The sequence below is a fragment of the Lepus europaeus genome, chromosome 11 (genome assembly GCF_033115175.1).
Source record: "Lepus europaeus isolate LE1 chromosome 11, mLepTim1.pri, whole genome shotgun sequence".
NCBI lineage: Eukaryota > Metazoa > Chordata > Mammalia > Lagomorpha > Leporidae > Lepus > Lepus europaeus.
In genome coordinates, this window is record NC_084837.1 from 33,724,788 (window position 1) to 33,730,295 (window position 5,508).

The 5,508-nt window shown below is 35.9% G+C and overlaps 1 pseudogene; it reads right to left on the reverse strand.

The window, feature by feature from the left end:
* Positions 1 to 4,874: 4,874 nt before the first annotated feature.
* On the reverse strand, positions 4,875 to 5,026 carry LOC133770854 (U2 spliceosomal RNA; annotated as a pseudogene).
* Between the last annotated feature and the right edge of the window lie 482 nt (positions 5,027 to 5,508).

Below are 5,508 nucleotides of genomic sequence, written 5' to 3' on the forward strand. Positions count from 1 at the left end.
TGTGAAATATTCAGGATGTTCTAGTTTATAATATCTAAAACAGGACTAGTTTGTGAGAAAGAAATGACAGTAGGTGGGATGTGAATATCAATTCAGGTGACTCATCCATAACCATCTGAGATGGAAGTATCTAATAATGGATGTCTCTAAACAATCTAACATGCTATTAATGAGAAAATGGAGGGACAAAAAGTGATCCTTCAAGACTGCCTTGAAAAAATTGAGTGAATGCTGATGCTGCTGCTTAAATGAAGAGAGAACAGTGGAGGACAACAGAGTTCCATATTGGCAATATTAAGTATAAAATCTATGAAAAATATCAAATGAATGTCAAGTTAGAATTTGGAAAATAAACAAGAATCAGAGTTTAAATCAGGACCTCATGGATGAATGAGATAATCTGAGAGTCAATTCAAGGAGACCCAAGAAGGATTCAGGATCAGTTGTTTTGCTCACAATATTTTCTCTAAACTGCACATTTTTGAAAATACATTCTTACAGCTCTGGATTTACTTTTCTTGGGGATTTTAATTTTATTTATTCTTGGTTGTTTGGTTGGTTGATCGGTTCATTTGTTTCAGTAACTTGCCTGGACTAGTTTGCAGAATCTGTCTCCTGCATAGTACAACCATGAATACCTCTCCTTAATATTTTTTGAATTAACTGTTTTTTTAAAAGCTTGACTTCCTAGGACATTGCTCAGTCTCTGCATAGCTTAATGACCACTCAAAGTAAAACTACACACAGTAAATAATTCCATGTTGTTTTAAACACATAAAGCCAAGAAGTCATTCAATCTTTACTAATGGCTTTTACGATGAGTCAGTTTTTAAAATCTACCACTGCTCTTCTTTTCTGTTGGTCCCTCTTGTGTTTCCTCTGTGCAATGTAGTCTTCCAGTTAGCTGAGAGTATATGGCGAAGTTATCAAATCTCTCTGTGACGCTCTCATATGCAGAATGTACCAGTGAATGTTCTGACTTTTCCCAGTTACTTCCCATTATAAGAGGACTCACAGAACAATGATGACAGATCACTCACCAAGTCCATGCAGCCAGTGAGTAAGCGTGCTGAGATTCACACCCACAGATGAGACAGCTGAAGCCCTGAGGACAGGAGTGAGTGTACCCTGTGTACACAGATGGACAACAGTGCCTGTGTGCATTTGTATGAGCAGAATTTAATCTATCCCTACTTCTTCATGCTTTATGTCACTTTCTTTTTATATTTTTTCTGAGCTCCTTTTTGCCCCATCTGTAATCTTATTCTTGCCTAAATGATCTTTTTAAAGTGTAATAATCATTAGCAAATTAACGAGACATTTATGCTCATCTCTTTCTGATCTCATGTAGTTATTCTTAAATTTTCTTTAGTATGATGTAACATTTCTCTTCTATTAGACTTAATATTGGCTTGTTTTACTTTGTCTTGATTTTTACTTCCATGTAACTACAGGAACACTAGATGCCAAACCATTTAACTGAAATGACTTGTGTTGTTCAACATAATGTCCTCGTGGCTTTCCCAAAATTAAAAAAAAAAAAGAAAATCTTTTCAACATTCATTGTATTTTTTATAAGATTTATTTATTTATTTGAAAGTTAGAGTTACACAGAGAGAGGTTGAGACAGAGAGGTCAAGACGAAGACAGAAAGGAAGAGAGAGAGAGGAAAAAATAGAGAGAGAGAGAGAGAGAGAGAGAGAGAGATCTTCCATCCGCTGGTTCACTCCCCAAATGGCTGCAATGATCAGGGCTGGGCCAGGCTGAAGCCAGGAGCCAGGAGCTTCTCCCAGGTCTCCTACATGGGCTGCCGGGGCCCAAGCACTTGGGCATCCTTTGCTGCTTTCCCAGACACATTAGTAGGGAGCTGAATTAGAAGAGCAGCAGCCCGGACTCGGTGTCGCAGATGGAGGCTTTACCACAGTGCCAGCCCCGCAATGTTCATTGTATTACCTGATGTTCCTTATTGGTATGAGTATTTCATTGAATACCTCAACACTCAGGATATTTTCTTTTTGAATATTCAATTGGTATTTATTGACTATATTAATGAATTAATAAGGGAAGGGAATCTTATCATTGTCTACTAGTGGTGCATTGGTCATCAGATAAAGACAGTAGCTTACTTCCACTCAGTCTTCATAAAACAACAAGTGCTTCCTTTCAGGGCCAAGAAAACTCTCACTGAAATACACTGAGGACTTAGAACTTTGTAATAGTTGTGTGTTGGGGGTGAAGTGCCCATAATACCCATTATTCAAAGTACTTGGATCCAGATCTAATTTTGCTACCAGGTGTAATGGAGGAAATTGAGGCTAGATTGCTAAATAAAGACAATAGCAGGCCCAAAATAACACATTGTCTTTGATCAAATGAAAGCATATTTATTTGAAAATAGGAATATCACTTAAGCCCTGTAGTGTGTAGGGCCTCACAATGTCTTTAAAGTGTGTGTGTGTGTGTGTTTATTAGTGGGCAGATGGTGTAAACTAGAACAGAGCACTGCAATATCAAAGATACGCACATACATCCACATTGTTGTAGTGCTTATAACTGAAATTTGAAGTTACATGCAAGCAAAAAGAAGTCATGTAAGTCAACTTAAAGAAAACTTAGGGGCCGGTGGTGTGGCTCAGTGTGTTAAGCCACCAATTGATGCTTATATCCCATATAGAGTGTTGGGTTGAGTTCTGGATGCTCTGCTTCCTATCCAGCTCCCTGCTAACGTGTCTGGGAAGGCAGCAGAAGATTGCCCACCCATGTGGGAGATTTGGATGTAGGTCTGGGCTCATGGCTTGGGCCTAGCTCAGTCCTGGCCATTGCAGCCATTTCAGGAGTGAACCAGTGGATGGAGGATTTCCTTCCTCTCTCTCTTTCTCTCTCTTTTTCTTTCTCTGTCTCTTTGTGTTTCAAAACAAATAAATATTAGAATATAAAATAAAGAAAAATTAACCATGAAATTATATTTTCTTCTTAATGACTGCAATTGGAAAACAGTTTTTTACTACCTGGATTTCCAGTTTTTAATCAGTTATGTTGATGTGCATATGGTCCAAAATAGCAGTGTCTTTATTGTAACTTTACACAATCTCAATAATTGTAAACAGAGGCTACACTCAAAATCCCACAATATTTCAAATAGAATTTGGAGATCATGATGAACACTGATCTTCTCTATCCCCAGCAAAAAGCAGAGAGAGAGAGAGAGAGAGAGAGAGAGAAATCAGCCATAAAGTAGGAAGAAGATAAAATAGATCTGATTTTATAAGAGGCCTATAATCACCTACATAGTATTTTAGGGGGAGGGGAGAATTGTGCTAATGGAATCACTCAAATCAGCAAGTGCTTTACTTCGGTGCCAAGCATTGAATTGAATTCCACTAAGGAATTAGAGCTTTTTGTTTATTTTAATAGGTGGAGGAGTAAAACACACACATGATACAAAGTACATGGATCTAGATGTGGTTTTGTTTGTAAATTTGATAAGATTGGCTGGATGTCAGTGGCAACATAAAAGCAATTGCAAGCTCAAAATAGCGAATAAGTGTGTATAATGGTGCCGTCTCCATGTTTGATGTATGAACAATTTTGTGAATGTCATTTTAAAGATTGAAACATTAGGCATCTTCTATATTAAGGTATTGGCAAATTTGACTCCAAGTCTCTTAAATTGCCAAGTTGAGTATATATACCACTTCTTTTCTTTTAAATTACCATTTTCTTAGTTTTTAAAACTCTTAGGGAAAAATTGCAATGGATATTTCAACTTTATCATAATTGTTATTTCAATATTTAAAAGACATTTGTTTGACAAAATGTTACCAATTTTGGGTTCTTGTTCTTTACTATAAATTTATGTTACATAATTTTCTCTAGTTAAGCAAAAATAAAATAATGTCTGAATAAACAAAATTATTTAAATGTTTTCAAAGAAAAATGCATAACCATTTATCTTCTTGATATAATAATGAAATTAAGAAAGTTACAAAGCATTTTGACATTTTGATGGAGCAGTTATAATGTTTTGTCTTCAGGCTTTCAGTAGAGAGAATTACTTTTGCACTGAAATTGCAATACATCAAGCAAGAACCAAGAGTTACACTCCTTGCTGTAATTAAGCTTGCTTTGTGGAATACAATAATTTTTTAGATCCACTGTTCCTATGCATGGAATGCCTGGGATGCATTTTACTTTCTTTTTTTTTAAAAAAAATTATTTATTTATTTGAAAGGCAGAGATACTGAGAGAAGGAGAAGGAGAGAGAGAGAGAGAGAGAGAGAGAGAGAGAGAGATCTTCCATCTGCGGGTTCACTCTCCAAATGGCCACAACATCCAGAGCTGGGTCAATCTGAAGCCAGGAGCTAAGAGTTTCAGCCGTGCTTCCCACTTGGGTACAGGGGTCCAAGCACTTGAACCATCTTTTGCTGCTTTTCCAGGTGCATTAGCAGGAAGATGGATCAGAAGTGGAGAAGCCAGGACTTGAACTGGTGCCCATATGGGATCCTGACATTGCAAGTGGAGGCTTAACCTTCTTCCCCACAACGCCAGCCCCACATACTACTTCCAGTTCATTGAAAATACATCAAAATGTTTCAGTAAATATCCTAAAAGAATATACAATCTGAATCATCTATATATAATTTGCCTTTTGTACATTTCCTGATATACTTTTCCAAAAATTTCCTTATAATGTTTAAAGTGTCATGATTTCTTTTTAAAATTACATATAAAAATATATAAATAAAACTTACTTTATGCTTGTTTTCATGTGACCACTGCAGAATTACATTAGATATTACTCTCAAATGGTGTTTGCAAAAAAATCCACATGAATTGTAGTTGAGCTTCATATTGTCGTATAGATACATGAACCTAATAAGTAGAAAAAAATGCTGAAACGTTTTGCCACAAATTACCATCTGTCACTATTCAGTCATGTTGTTTTGATAATTTTAATGCTAAAGAAAGTGAAATCTGGTAAGAACAGATACTACACTTGATCTTAGCCAAAAGGCTGAGAAGCGCTTCGGCAGCACATATACTAAAATTGGAAGAAAGTGAAATCTATGTCAGGACATCCATTAGGGAATTCCTTGACAAACATGGCAGCATGCAATTCAGTAACAAATGTTAGGAAAGTATTACATGACTAAAGTCCATATAACCAATATTTCAAAAATTTAGTTTACATATCATTGTATATATTACTGACTGTTATGTCTTATTTTCGCAAAAATATTTCCTTTCTACTTGGTTAACATATTATTTCTCAAAGGAAGAAGAAACAATACAGATTCAATTTCTATTGCGTGCATAGAATTGGATTTAAAGGTAAATATTTTTTGAAAAATGGTTCAGGGAAACAATGTGTACTGTAATGGATTCTTATGGATGTTTTTATCCACCTGGTACCTGCTTGTACTTAGAACATGGTATTTTATAAAGGATGTGTTCTCAGCATGTGATGTTATGTTTTTATAAGGCAGGGCATCACTACTTGCCAAGCAT